This window comes from Tribolium madens, unplaced genomic scaffold (genome assembly GCF_015345945.1).
Source record: "Tribolium madens isolate multiple individuals breed KSU strain unplaced genomic scaffold, Tmad_KSU_1.1 Scaffold_97;HRSCAF=244;Tcas5.2_LG3a, whole genome shotgun sequence".
Lineage (NCBI taxonomy): Eukaryota > Metazoa > Arthropoda > Insecta > Coleoptera > Tenebrionidae > Tribolium > Tribolium madens.
This window is the reverse complement of record NW_025401069.1, coordinates 11,001,087-11,017,284: the sequence shown is the minus strand read 5'-3', so window position 1 is coordinate 11,017,284 and position 16,198 is coordinate 11,001,087.

Sequence of the window (16,198 nt, the reverse complement as noted above, 5' to 3'; positions counted from 1 at the left end):
GTATTTTCGAAAGTAGTGAAAAATCATTATTAGGTACTCTGAAAAATAATATTTTCTCCTTCAATTATTTCCGATTTTCTAAAACTTTTGTGTGTACCTAATTTCAAAAATCTAGCATTTGAAACATGTTTATCTCACAATTATAAAAAAATAAATACTGTTTTTTACGTTTTCTATTAAACAATTTTTTTTAGTTTTTTGATTAAAGATTTAGAACAAATTTACAAGTTTTAGAAATTTCCAAAATTAAAACTCTTTTCAAATTCTTGTTGTGGAGATTTTTAGGTATAACACAAAGCATTATATTGTTGTGTCAATAAAAAAAAACACAGGAAATAAGTTAATTGTAATCTTTAATAATTTGAATTACTCTGATTTGAGTTTTTGACTGCAAAATTTGAAACAAGCTTTACTTATTTCTCAAAAATTGACGAAATTTTATTATTGACTATGAGTAAAATCTAAATTTCTGACAGTCTTAAAACTTAATTAAGCAAATCCCCCAACAGTTTAAAGCCTATTTCGCCCCCGACTATCCTAGTTAGCCTCCTTTGACATTGCAATTATAAACTCCCGTCTCATCTCCCGTCCACAACCTCCCCACTTAATATCCTTCTGTTGTCTAATGTGCTTCTATAAAACCGGCCTTATATCTTGCGGTTGACATATCTCGCACCTGTGCCTCCAGCCTAAGCGTATTTACATACAAATATCCGCGCACCTATCCCTCGAATCCTCAAATTGAAAACCGAATTATACGTCAAACATCCGCCAAATAATTAGCCGGAAAATAGCACTTGGTGAAAAATTCATCTTTATCTTAGTCGAGAGTATCATTAATCGCGAGCGTATCGATTAAAATACCGGGAATTACGGACGAAAGCGTGCCGCTCTATGCAAAACGCGACCGGCACTATTAAGCTTTGTGCCTTTGATGATTTTCTCTGCATCTCATTTTCGTGTGTGTGGGAATCGAATTTGAAGAGATGGAGTGGTGAATACCAATTGATGCTCTACAAGCAGCTTTTCTTCCAGGCATCGCGCTCCAACTAGCCCGGAGATTTAATTTAAATTTGCCGGCCCCCGAAACTTAGGCCACACAAAATACAGGCCTATGTAACAATTGCATACAAATGGTTGAAGAAATGTTTATTAAACAACATATTTGTCGTTGGAGGAGAAGAGTGCCGAAAGCGAAGGTTCGATAATTGTTTTTCGTTTCAATTTGCACAATTCGTGGTCGCAAGCAAAACAATATCAATTTACGTATGCGTTCCAATCAAATACAAGGAAAAAGGGAATAACAAGAGGTGCGAAATAAAACGGCATCGAGCGTGTGTGGCCGGGAACAAAAAGAACTAATTTTAACGGAAGAGGGAAAGAGAAAAAATATTTATAATTCTCGAGTGGAAACGGAAAAAGAAGTAAACGTGTCTCTGGAAGGGAGCGAAGAGAGGTAAAGGAATATGAATCCCGAGGGAGGCGGAGGATGGAGGATCTAATTGGAGGTGAGTGGGAGTGAGAGAGATGCGTTCCTGGACAAGTCTTGCATATATGATGAAATAGACAAAGGAATTGTAATATCTCTGCAGATAGCCTTCTCGTTTCGACGTCGACCGAGAATAAACAGGGAGAAGGTAATTTAGAGCGCTTAATGCGTTTCTTTGCATCGAAATGGGGCGGGTGTGCGATCGAATGAGGGAAATAACCAAATGTTCAACGAAATACTTCGTCACACAACAGTTGTCTTAATTGAAATGAGCATAATTTAACAATAAAAACTGACTTTCACATTTAAACTAACTTTCCTTTGCGAATTTTGACTATCAAGCTTTCAGTAGAACTTTTGTCCAAATTAACGTTTCAAGAGACTGAAAATTCAAAGCTCGAGACTAAATTTCCAACAGACAATTTATTTTTTGCTTAAGCAAAACTTATAAATCTGAGTTTCGAAATTCTGTTTAAAATTTTTTTAATGTTGATATTTTGTTGCAAAATGCAAAAAAATCTTGCATTCAAACACAATATTTCAGTAATTTTGAGTTGAAAAATCTTATCCTGTTTGTTTAAGAGTTTTTTTTTGTTGATTTACAGAGTTTTCAACTGTTCTAGAATGCAATTTTTAAGCGGGTGGAGTTAGTTCTGACCGAAACGCTAGTTTTTGAAATTGTAGTTTAATCTTTAGGTTTGCAATAGGGTGTTAAAGAGCTTAAAATCTTAAAATGGGTTGTTAATTTCGAGTTGAAATAAATTTTTGTTAGAAGTTACGTAAAACAGATGAGAAGTCAAAATTAGAATTTTCTCACAACTTGCCAAATCTCAATGTTTTAGGACAACTTTTTTGAATTCTGAATTTTTAAAATTTGGAAGTACCTATTAAATAAAGTTTGTCTAATGAAATATTTAAATTGTAATTTTTCTTATCGCAGTAAGTTTAATCAAGGTGTTATTTTAGTTTTTGGCTCATTTTATGCTGAAATCTAAAAATTGTGGCTTTCAAAGTTGAAATTCTAAACTGCAATTTCAAAGTTTTTATTAATTAAAAATTTTCGTGTATTTTGTCAAAATTTTGAAATGATTTTAAAAAATATTAAATAAAAGAATCTAAACCTGTTTTTTTAGGCTCAAAACTTTATTACGTTGGAACTTTGTTATTTTGTTTTTAAAATTCCGATTTTCAAAATTGAAAAAATCTTAATTGAATTTCAAGGTTTATTGACAATACGGTGTGTATAAACCATTATTTCATAAGAGTTTTCACTTATTTATTGAGAAAACGTGGAAAACAATTCAGAATTATTTTGTTATTCCCCATTTTTTGACTAATAAATTCTAAATTTTTGTTTTAGATTTTAAGAATAAATGAGCTCAAAGTTGATTGTAAGTTTTGGATTTTGCAAATTTTAGTGAAAGTTTAAATTATGATTTAACAATTTTTTAATAGAAATTAAATTAAAAGATAAATTAAAATTGAGAAGTTCCATTCTAAATATCTATTTGATTTCACGATTTGTTAGTTTTTACGAAATTCATTAAAAAAAAAATAATTTTACATCAATTTTTGGAGTTTTTAGTCATTAGTTTGAAAAAAAATTGTATTTTTTAAAGAAAATAATATTTATCTGCAAAAGTGACTAAAGTGACTACTTTTGTTATATGTCACAAGTAAAAGTTTTACCGTTCAGCCATGGAATAAAAAATCTATTTTTGACTTTTACCATACCATGACATTGGTTCTTTCTTGTCTCTTGGAGAGATGCAGTGTAGATCATCAACATTTTGCACTACTAACTGCACTAGTCATGCATTAATTAGATTAATAAACATTTTCAAAAATCTCAACACAAATACCGATACTGTTATGATTTCATTACTTGCAAAGCATCTTAATTTTGTTCATTTCCTTGCTAATTTTACTGTTACTCTTTACTCTCGATCTGAATAGGTATGTTTGGGATAAAATAGTAGATGTTATTCAGAGTAAAAGTGAGTTTATGTAGCTCAGCTAAATTATTTGCCTCACTACGTTCGGCAAAATAAACGTTTAGCTTCACAACAGAAACTATCACTTTTACTATTATCAATTTCACTTTTGTTATTTTTTTTAAATCTCGCCAGCTTTGATTTTTGACCACAATGGGATTCCCTAATCTATTATCACCGCAAAGCCCCAGTATTTGATTTGGGCCTGCTCTTCCAGTTTCAGTCAATGCCCTGTAAATCACAAGATAAACTTCTCGCCATTCGGCGCTTATAATAACAATATACCGAGTATATAAGCATTCAGTGCCACCTAAACCGTTCAATAAAAATCTCATATTACGAAACACACTTCATAAATATTTACACCCGCCAATATTGGCAATAGTTGCAAAAGTGCCCCCTTTTCCGCCCCCTTTCATAATTACCCATCGAAGAAAATAAGAGAAAAGCGTCCGAAACCCCGAAATTCCTTTCCTTTCCACCGGCGCACAAACTGATTCTTCTCGCGATCCATTAAAATTATTTGAGCACACTATGCTATATGTGATATACATAGAGGAAGTGAGACGCGAGATTGCAATCCGACGAGTGGGACAAGGAGGAGTGGCGGGCGGGGCCTAGCGCGGGGGCGGATACAATATGGCGGATACATCCCCCACTTATACCCCTCCAGGCTCCAGCATCATGCACTAAGAATTATAATTGCATATAATATGTATGTGGATGAGAAAAGGAGAGATCGGCCATAACTCACGCCGAGGGCCGGCCGCCCTCCAAGCATCGCCACCTCGTATTAATTACCATCTAATTATGTGAAAGGGACATAAATTACGAGGACAATAGACACGGAATGCACCGAACGACGGAAGGAAGCAATTAAAGTTTTTATGTTTCGGTCACGAGTAATTAAACTTGAGATGCGATACGAGTTGTTTACAAAAGTTGAAGTGGAATTCATTAGGTAATTGATGAAAGTTTGTCAACGTGACGGTTAGTGAAAGAGGAATTATGGATGCTTTGTTTTAGTGGGCATTGTTTGCCCAAGTCGTAAAGTTAATGGTGAAAATTAAAAGAGAATATTTAATGTTTCATAAGTTGTTTGGGAGTTCGTGAAGTGAATAAAAAAGTATAACACTCCTGCAGTAATAGAAACAACTTTGATTTTCTAATAAACTTAGAAAAAAAGAGTGGAAAAGAATTCTATTAATTTTTTTAATGCTTTTTCTTATTTGCATTTTTATTTCGAAATTTTTAACAAGCAATGTTATTATATTATTACTTTTTTGACAATTGTTTTGATTTTCTAGTCTTGTTCTATTCTAACATATCACTGGTTCAATAAAATTTCTGATCAAAATGGTCTGTGAATTTAAAATTAAATTGGTAACACTCAGAAATATAGAGATAGAAGATACAAAAATTGACGAGTTTTGTGTCTTCTATTTATACCTATTTTATCTTATGATTCAATGATGCCAACGTAATTTCTAAGTCTCGAGTTGCTTTGATCAGAAATTTAATTGAACACTTGGTATATAACAACCTGCACAAATTATACGTACATATACATAAGATGTATTAATTTATTGATAAAATAAATGACTAATAAATGAGTCAGTTTCTATGAAAAGTGGTGACTGCATGAAAATCAGTGATCATAAACGTTTATATAGAAGTTCTCAAATAGTTAGTAAGAAAATTAGATATACCTACCAACATGTACCACACAGAGAACACCGTTTTTGATCTGGTACTTTTTAATAAAAATTACGTAGGTTTAAATTAAAAAATAATTTAATAAAAATGAAAACATCATTTGCAAAAATAAGTTTATTGTGTTAATTTTCTTTTACAGAATTTTAAAGTACGTAATAAACAATAGTAAAAATATTTCAAATATAAACACGTAAATAGTAGAAAAAACTCATATACAGGGTGTCCTGAAAGACGCGCACCTCCGTGACTCAGTATTATGAGAGTTTAAATTTTGCACTTTAGCTCCATTTATTTCTGTTAGAAAAATAATTTTTCAAGTTTTTTTGCTACAGACTATTAGAAGAGGAAACAAGGAAGATGTATCCTAAAATCTAACCCTGTTTCATGTTATTTGTGGCTTTTATTGGCAAAATTTTTGTACCTTTACTAAATAATTATAAAAAAACATCTTACCAAATCATCAGTGTCATTAAATGGACATAAAATATGTCAAATTTTACAAAATAAATGTCAAAATTTTGTGACAGATAAAATTTTTTAAACATTTTTTCAGTACTCTGGAGGACTACCTAATTACTCTCTTTCAATAAGGTGTGCGATTTTCCGGACATCTGTATGTATTTGTCATGTGCCACCTGTTTGATGACTAACTATTTAAAATATCATTTGTGTTAAAAAGATGTTTAAAGGCAAATATTCTTTATAATTCCACTTACTGTTGCTAACTTAATTTGAAATTATAGGCGACTCTTTAATTTCAAATGAAACAGTTTGCATAGAAGTATGTAATATACATTTCTTATTTTCATTATTTATTATTTTTGTTGTTATTACGATATCGTTATGCTTCTTTACAACATAAAACATTAACTTAATGCAAAATATCACGGGTAAATATCAAGGATATTTAATAATAAGAAAAATTAGTATCTCGAGTGAGAGTACAGTCTTTTTGAATCACCCTGTATGTATAAAAAAATATGTATGAAATTTAAATATGTGGTCCAACGTTTTGGGGCATCCTGTAATTTACCTTCGCTGTGAGAAAAAAAATCTTAAAATTAGTAAATAAAAAAATATTTACATTACAAACTCAGTTTAAATTTTATTACAGTGAATTACAGTATGTTCTAAAATTTTCATGTGTACCTATCACGAAATATATCGTTTACTTTTTTAAGTAAGATCAAAACTGAAACAGTGTACCAGTTATTTATTGGATATCTTATGCCACTGCCCTACCACGCCTCCGGTCAGTGTCTTTGCTTTAATCCAATATGATAATTCAAACACAAAATTAATTTTTTACGTTTTTACAACGTCTTATGCACTTTTGGAACCCTAGAAGTGAAATTTTAAATTTTTTGATTTTTGACAAAATTTTGGTCGATTTTCGATACTCGAAGTGGTCTACCGCAAGTAACTCTGGAACTATTATCACAAACTACTTTAGGTATGTTTATTGTTGTTAAAGAAGTCTTTTATTCTTTTTCTTACAAAAAAAGATCATTTTTTGATCGTTAAAATCTAAACTTTAATTAAACTATTAAGAAGTTTGCGGTTTTTTGACGCCAATCGATTTTCTGGAATATTTTACATACGTATGGTTTAAAGCATTGACCATTTTCAAATATACTTTAACCAAAATTTACTAAATAAAATAAGTGAAAATTTCTGAATACTCAAATTGATATTTTTGACTGTGTCAAAAATTTAGATATTTTTTTGCAAAACAGATATTGACTTGGCATTAGCGTCAGTTGTTTTTTTTTTCACGCCGATTGTAATGGTAGGTACTTTCTTTTATGAATCCTTAATTAATAAAAATTAATATTAAAGTTGCTTTTTTAAAGAGCTATTTCCGCTTAAGAAAAGTTAGTTTTTCAAATAAGAGTACTTACAGTCATTTTGAATTACCTTGTATGTATAAAAAAAAACTTGTAAATAATGTTCTCAACATTTGGTTCAACGGTTTGGGACACTGAATTTATGTACACTGTGAAAATAAAAATCTTAAAATCAAATAAAAAAAAATATCTACATGACACACTTAGATCAGCATAGTTTATTATTATACCAGGTGTCTTAAAATTTTGTTTCTTTATGTAACTATTCACTGGATACTACTATTAACGTCATGAAAAAATTGTTATTAAATAAAATGTCAGTTGTTTTGAAAAGTTTGAGAATAAATGGTAAAAACTTGTAATTTTCACAAAAAATCTCAAACTGTCTACAGGAGCTTTTTAATTATTATTTGCACCGAGTGTCTTTGAAATTTATCTCCGTGTAGGTCCTCAACCACGTGCCATCACCCTCGCTATCTATCGTCGTCTCGATCTCTCCCATTCTTCATCCGTGTCCTCTCGAAATGTTAATATATTCGTCGGAGTTTAATTTAGCACATAGCTTTCGCGTCCGGTGGGCGGCGGTGCGGCGGAGGGCTCTCGACTTCGACCCCGCTGATCTGATATTCCGATCGCATCGGCGTTCGCATTGTGGACACAAGAATATATTAAAAGTGGATTCGTTGACGTTTGCACAGTCAGATTGTGAGGGCTGCAGCTTCTTCTTTGCCTCACAGTCACAACTTCAAAGGATATCGTCTTCCTGGATCGCCTCATATGGTTGGTTCAGTTTACTTTTCTCGGAGAGATGAGATGACGGATGGCCTTCGGGGGCGGTAATTAATCACGGGTCAAGGCGGGAATTAATCGAGATTATGCGGGGAGCAAACATCGGTTTGTATGCGTAACGTATGTAGAGTGACCAGCCGAGCGGACATTTGCTTAACTCCTGTGATATATCAAGGGATTTACGGCGGGCTGGACGACGGCTTCCTGCACGGGGAGTCTTATCGGAGCCAAGGAGGAGGACGATTGGGGCTAATTTCCGAGGGCGAATAAGCAAATTGGACAAACGCACATGGAGACCAGAAATGGAGACAGTTTTCTTAATTGTAACTTTTTTAATTATTAATTGTATGATTTTTCGAAATATTGACTTAACTTTTTCTTTGAATTAAACAATTTAATGAGTGAAATATGTGTATCTTTTTAAAAAAATTAATAAGAAAAAATAAGACACACGACGAGTCTATACAGGGTGCGCCAGAACTCGCGCCCCAGAGAAAAATGCCATATAAGGTAAGATACCAGGAACATGAAAAAAATGTTAAAAAAATTTTATCTATAAAATTTTCGAAGTTATGAGGGTTTAAAGTTTGCACTTTGACTGTATTTATTTCTGTTTTAAAAATAATTTTACAAGTTTTTTTGCTATAGGCTATTAAAAGAGGAAATAAGGAAGCAGTACCTATCCTAAATTGTAACTCTGTTCAATGTTATTTGTGGCTTTTATTGGCAAAATTTTTGTCCCTTTACTAAATAAGAGTAAAAAAACATATACAAGTTGATCAGTATCATTAAATAGAAATAAAAAAATGTCAAATGTCAAAAAATAAATGTCAAAATTTTTTGACAGATAGAATTTTTTAAACATTTTTTTCATGTTCCTGGTATCTTACCTTACTTGAAAATTTTCTACGGGGCGCGAATTCTGGCGCACCTGTATAAAAACCAAGATATTGCTATAAATGTAAAACTAATACGCACACAAAAAGCATTTGCTCTCAAAAATTAGATTTTTTCCAAGTCAACCCAATAAGGTTTTATGCACTTTCATAGTTTTTTTGCATTTTTTGCAATGTTATTTGGTTTAAATTAAAAAATTGTTTTTTTTGCTTTTTGTCGAAATTTTGGTCGATTTTCTCTTATCATATAACTCTCATCTCAAGTCATACAAAAGACATTGTGGTCTGACAAATAGTCATTGCGAAAATCGTAAGTAAATGCAAAACTATATCTAAAATACAGCGTGCGCCAGAACTCGCGCCTCAGAAAAATACCATGTAAGGTAAGAACCAGGAACATGGAAAAAATTTTAAAAAAATTTTGCACTTAGTTTCTATTTATTTATGTTAAAAAAAATCCAAGTTTTTTTGCTATTAGAAGAAGAAACAAGGAAGCTGTATCCTAAATTGTAACTCTGTTGAATGTTATTATAAAAAAAAATGATAAAAAAAACATATACAAGATCATCAGTATCATTAAATAGACATAAAAAAATGTCAAATGTCAAAAAATAAATGTCAACATTTATTGAAAGATACAACTTTTTAAACATTTTTTCCATGTTCCTGGTATCTTATCTTACTTGAAATTTTTTTCTAGGACACCCTGTCTACCGAACAAGAAAAGAAATATTTTTCACTTGACATTTTCAAGAATCTATGTTCTAAAATTCTGTCTTGGATTGTTATTAATTTCAACAAAACAGATTATTATAATTATTATTATTATTCTTCCTTGAAATTTTTCTCTAGGTTGCTAGGCCCTGATAATTATGCCTACTCGACTATAACTTTTAAACTAAATATTAAGACTTTTCCGGTTTTCTCTTGCTAATCGATTTCCAGGAACATTTTACATACTACAGGTCTTGATACTAACTATTTTCAGTATACTTACTTAAAGGAATTTTACAAAATAAAAAAATATATTTACAGTGGAACTTCTCTATAACGAGTTCTGGTTATAACAAAAAATTGGTTATAACAAGTAAATCGTCTGGTCTCTTGACGTTTTGTATACTACTCTATGTAAAATTCTTCCTCTATAGCGAGTATTTTTCTGAAATTGAAGTAGATATAACAAAACTTTTATTGTGTGTTTTCTGAGAAATTTTGGAAACAAATGGGTTATAACGAGAATTCCTAGAAGAAATAAAAATCCTGCGATTCTCGTAATGAATAGGTAGAATTTTTTGGAAATGTTTTTGCGTGCTAATGGTTTTATTTTTCTCTTTCTCAGTCTGGAATAACTTTTCAAGTAGAGAACACTTTGTCCTTCTGTATCAAAATATAAGTAAAACATTTTCTATCAAAGAAAAAATGGCAATAATAAAAAAGTTCAAAAGTGGTAAAAACAAGCTGTAATCTGCAAAGAGAAAAATTTAGCCAGTTCTACTTTGGTAAAAATTTTAAAAAACAGGGATTAGATTACGAGTTCAACTAGTGAATTTTCGTTAAAAGTGAAGAAGTTCCATACAGCTAAAAATGATAAACTAGATAACGCCGAATCCAATGTGCCCATAAGTGGAGCCATGTTAAAAGAAAAAGCAGAACAATTTGCAAATAAATAGGGATTCTCTAGAGATGAAATTTTTTCTTACTGGGTGCTTCCACACCTAATCACATCTTTTTTATAAAATAGAACCCTTGTACAATTAGAAAGTGCAATTGATAAGATAAAAATGCTTCATTACATTTTTCGATATTTGATAAAATTCTGGTCGATTTTTGAGCAGTCTCCTGCAAATAACTCTAGAATTACTATCAACAACTCCTTTGTATTTGTAATCGTTTTAAATACTTTTACTTTTCCATCTTATAAAAAAAAATCATTGTCCTGTCACAAACAGTTACTGAGAAAATTGTTGGCAAAGGCAAAAATTTTGCGGTTTTTCCGACGTCAATTAATCCTCGGAACATTTTACATCCAAGATATGAACTATTTTCAATAAAAAAATCGGAGTTTGCAAAAAAAATAAGTGTAAATTTGTACCGCATTTGACAAATTTGTAATGTTTTTTGCTCGGTTTTTTGCTTTAACTCCTATAGTTTCGTTGTAATCGTCGCTTAAAAAGTAAAAATTGTTACAATTGAAGAACTTTAAATGCGTTTTTCTTGAAAACTATAAGACTTAAAGCAAAAAGTTAAAAATTATTTCTAAAACGGCACGAATCTGAGCTTTCCGAATTACGGTTTAGGGCACAGGGCCATTTTTATAAAGTATTTCATCAAAAAAGTCGTTAATTGGAACACAAAAACGCAAAAACGGTACGCGAATGTTACATATTGTAGGTATCAGTTTTTGATGAAAATTTGATTTTTTGGTTACAACCGAATTTTTTATTCAATATCTCAACAGCTTCTAGCATAGAGCATTTTAACTTATATTAAATCATATCCAACGTGTAATTTTACGTCAAGAAGAGCATACTTTAAGCGTTTTTACGACAAAAAGTTGATTGACCATTTTTACAATTTTCATTTTCTATTCTTCAAAAACTTGTGGATTTTTCTCACACTCGTTTTAAGGACTTTCCTGTTAGGATCATTAGAAGTGCAAAAAACGTCATTTAGACTAATTGCAAAGTTGAAATTTTTTAAGAAAAAACGAGGTATACCTACCTAAAGGCTTATTATGTACTATTGACATATGATGTAGTAATATAATAATAAATGTTTTATTATTATTTTTATTATGTAAAGTTATTATTTTTGAAATTTGTGTTTTGCAAATTATGTTTTGGCAGGGCTTAAGCACGGTCTGGGCTCGGGCGTCATCAATTACTCCTGCGGCAGTCACGTTCGGCAGCAGGGCAATATTTCCTGGTATCGAAAACAAAAGCTCGTATAAGGACGTTTTCCCAGATACATTTTTCATGTAAATGGTGTCTCATATCGCATAAAGCAATCGTTTACAATACATAAATCCGCGGAAATCAAAGCTCTTGGCCGGTGCTCGTTTACCTAAGCTTAAGCTCCTCTCCAGGGCCATCTGTCGACCACCGGCCGTATTACGGGGCATTATGGCCTTACGACAGACACGTTCCTCCCAGCCACGGCATAAGCCAATTCTGGTCCGTTGCCCGCGATCCTATAACGATTTGCATAAAACTAAAGGAGAGATGTGCTGTAGATTGCCGTGTATTCGCCGGACGGACGTTTTATCGGATGTGATTCCATAACGCATCCATTTTACATTTGTTTATCATCGTGATGAGGAGGATTTCCCAACACGACGCACCCATCATGGGGATTTGACCAAACGATCAGAGAATGCGCTAAATAAAACTGACAATCAAATCTACAAAAGAAATTTTTTATATTCATGAAAGTCACACATTTTTTCATATTTGTAAGTTATAAAAAATTAAAAATTAATTCGTTGTTAAAAGTATTAATATGAGATTAAACCGTAAATCTGAGCATCTGGATCGTTTAATTTCGTCACGTGATAGTTAATCTGACGTTTGATTAATTAACTTTATTAAGATATTGTGCTTCTCTAAACCGATCGACATTTAAAATTTTGTTATTAATGAATTTTTTAATCGTCGAAAAATTGAAAATTTGAAAACTACGAAGCAAAAATATGCAACTTAAAACTGAAAAGAAAGATAATTAACATGTAAAAAACAATGTTATGGCTGTTTGTAAATTTTAATTTGATCACTTTTAGTTTACACCTTGTATAAGGTGTATAAAAAAGCAAACAAACAACATTTATATAATTATATCAAAAGTAGAGTAAAGCCTTTTTTACCAATGTGCAAAATTTCAGTTATGTTATAGAAATACTAAAAATTCTAGAAGATCTTAATTGGAAGCATGTTTTACAGAATTGTGCAAAAGATTTCAAAAACTTAGCAACGCCGCAAAAAAAATTAAAAATATATACTTTTTTAATTTACAGCCGTTTATATATGTAATGTGAACATTTCTAACCTTGACGATGGTTGAAAAGTATCTTATTACTGACCTTCTAGTACCTACCTCTGTTACTACCCTCGTTTTCCAGTCTCAGTTTTGTCACATCTTTTAATGGATTCTGGTGATGTGCACTTTATTAATTCTTTGTGTGAATATATTATTTCAATAGATTTAAAGACTTAATAAGCAAAAATTTTAGCACAAAATCGCGTTACTATACAGGTGTGTCAGAACTCGCGCCTCAAAGAAAAATTTCAACTAAGATGAGATACCAGGAACATAAAAAAATGTTTAAACAACTCTTTGTCAAAAAAATTTGACCTTTATTTTTCGACATTTGACATTTTTTATGTCCATTTAATGATACTGATGATCTTGTATATGTTTTTTTTATAACGATTTAGTAAAAGTACAAAAAATTTGCCAATAAAAGCCACAAATAACGTTAAACATAGTTACAATTTAGGATACAGCTTCTTTGTGTCCTATATTCTAATAACATTCTGTAGCAAAAAAACTTTAAAAATTATTTTTCCAACCGAAAAATAGAGCCAAAGTGCAAAATTTTAACTCTCATAACTTCGAAATTTTTTTAGATAAAATTTTTTTAACATTTTTTTCATATTCCTGATATTTTACCTTACCTAGATGGCATTTCTCTGGGACGCAAGTTCTGTCGTATTTTTTTACTTTTTCACGTAAATTAAAGGTGCGATTGTAAATGAAATTGTATACAAACCTCGGTAGAAAGTTTTATTTCTGTCTCGAGATAAAGTTAACCTTTCCACCTCAGTATGTAATATACTATTCATAACATTTAGCAAAGAAAATATAAAAAATGTAGGTTGTTATTTGAAAAAAAGAACAAGTTGAATACAATCCTGGAATAATAATAACTCTTGAAATATTTCAAAGTAATTTTAGTCGATTAAGATTTAACAATTACAGTACGACTTCGATTCTTATCTGAACAATAATTCAATCTCTAGTTACCACTTTTTTTGTTCTAAATAATCCGATTTTAACCGGAAACTTGACTTTGGTGATTCAAATTTTTTTTTGAAGTCGTTATAGATGTTACAAGTGGGTTGCCAGACCTAACGAATATTCCCTAGATTTAAGGAATTTGATTATGTTCTAAGAAAAAAGAGAATTTAGGTGTAAAAAAATTATCTCCGACAAAAAAAAAAGAAAACTTTGACTAACAGTTTTGAAAATATTTTTTAGAAATAAAATTTTTAAAGGTGTTTTACTTTTGTACTGAGTAGTATGTTTTTTGTGATGTATGTGCAATGTATAACATAAGTCTACAAATCACAACTCTGTTTTTATTTTAATACCATAAACATTTGCTTATAAAACAAAATAAAGAATTTGATCATTCAATTTTGTACACATTTTATATACTGCATTAGTTCGGGTTATCGGGTTCGGGTTGCACTATACATACATATACAGAGTGTCCCAGAGAGTTGAAAAAGTCCATTAGTGACCTTTAAATAGTGAAATAAAAAGAAATTATATAGGGCATTGATAGATACAAGTCTAGTCTATCGCTAAAAATTGTTTTCAACTATACAGCGTGTCTCAAAAATAAGTTACAATACAAACTTTTGTTTTTTGCAATAAAACAATATATTTCTTAGCGTTTTTGGATGTAGATTTTTAAGACAATGTCTTTAAGCTAAACTTTTATTAGTCGATTTTGCTTAGTTTTAAACATAAGACGTTTTTTTTTTGACGAAAACATGCACTTTTTAAAAATTGATTGCAACAAAACTAAGAAATTTAGAAATGTTTTTTTACTACCGCAAAGAAAAAGATACAAGCTATAAGGTTGTAACATTTTTTTAGTGTGTTGCATTTGAAAAGATAAAAAAATAAAGGCGTTTGTTAAAAGTTCAATAACTTAAAATATTTAAATAGAACACTCTATTTATTGTTTTTGCATTTAAAAGATTATTAAATTGTCTTTCTAAAATTATTTACTTTTAGGTGTTTGTAATCAATAACTCAGAAGATATTTAACGCTAAACATTAAAAAAAAAATTACTCGTACTATTGTTTCAGTAGCCAAAAAGTGCACGGTTGCACAAGAAATGGAAGAAATATCACATTTGTGTTAAATTGAATCCATTATTTTTTATTTTTACAATAAAATAATTCTAATTTCAGTATTTATAACGACTTTTACAATCTCTGGATAAATCAACGGATAAGTGATTTTTGGGACATGCTGTATGGGTGAAAATAATTTTAGGTGATGCACTAGATTAGCAACTGTATAATTTTATTTTAAAAGCAAAATTATACATTATCAGTAACAAATTTCTCCGACCCCTTATGTAATAAAATAAACGTTATTTTTTACTTTCAATCATAGTCAGAGAAGCAATTTATCTAATTAGGAAGTAATTAAAATTATTTGGGGCCATATTTCTTGCACGTCATGTCGTACATCACTTTCATCTTTCTTGTAAAAACCCGTCCAAACGTCTTGACATCTGGCATGTGAATTCTCGTATTTCCGGTCCATTTTCGTCTCTTTTTCGAAATTAGCTTCAGCCATTGCCGAATTAATCGCCGGCTGCGACACGTCTCGAATTTGGTATGAGTGCAGTCGGCGCACCAAAGAGAATACCAAGGGCCAGTAATTAAAGCACGAGGGACCGCCCCGGAGCTGCAAAGACGCCAATCACAGTCCTTGATTGCGTAATTAGAACAAGTCTCTAACTTGGTTCGAAGTGCTACGTCCAATCCAAGACCCTCATTGCAGACGCTGCTACTGGTTTCTCCAAGAAGCGACACTGTTTTATTGGTCCGGCTTGAAACAATCGACGAGCGGGCTAATTAGTCCGGAATTCGCCCGGATTCGTCCGGGGAGGTACCGCAAATGAAAATGTTGTTTGCTTCGCTATTGATTGGAATTAAGCGAAACGCACCTTAAACGAAGAAAAAAAACAAATTTCTTTATCCGGTTCAGATACTCTTCTAATAAATTTCCGATATTCAATTCCACCTCTTCAATTAGAGTTAATGAATATAAATTACTCGGAGCGAAAAGTAAAATCATTATGATTGATATGGGGCCATTTATTCCGGACATATTAAATGTCATTTCATTAGGAAAACTTTGGCGAAAAAAATCAATTTTTCGGTTGATTTTCGCTTAATGTGGAATAATTCCGGTCACATTTAAAAATATAATACATGCAGAGAAATGTTATCGACGTGAGTTCCAGCGCTTGCGTTGATAGGAATGCGCAACTACGACGCCCTTAACGTTCTTTCTAATGTTGGATGGGGCACTGCTCCGGAGGATAAGGCCGTTATTTTAGTCACCGCCAAAAATTAATTTATCGATTAGAGGGATGGCAGGAGGGGCGACTTCTCCCACTATCGAGACTCGGAAAGGACTGCCAGTTTATTTAATAATTATAA